The following is a 250-nucleotide window of genomic DNA, read 5'->3' on the forward strand; positions in this document are numbered from 1 at the left end:
TCAGCACTCTTCTTGTCCAGATTGGGTAGGAGTTTGTACCACCAGGCTCCCAGCAGGACCCTCAGATCTCACTACATCCACCCTCAAGTCCACAGTGAACTCACCCTCCGGTCATCTCAGCCTGCCCACTCAGAGCACACGACGCCCTTTCTCTTCTCCTCTGCGCGCCCCCTCCCACCCAGACCCGAGTACACCCACCCTGTCGGTCCACAGCTCCCCCGGCGCACGCGCGTCCTGGCGCAAAGCCGGA

Source organism: Elephantulus edwardii, unplaced genomic scaffold (assembly GCF_000299155.1).
Source record: "Elephantulus edwardii isolate Elephantulus edwardi_28Jun2011 unplaced genomic scaffold, EleEdw1.0 scaffold00109, whole genome shotgun sequence".
In the NCBI taxonomy this organism is placed as follows: domain Eukaryota; kingdom Metazoa; phylum Chordata; class Mammalia; order Macroscelidea; family Macroscelididae; genus Elephantulus; species Elephantulus edwardii.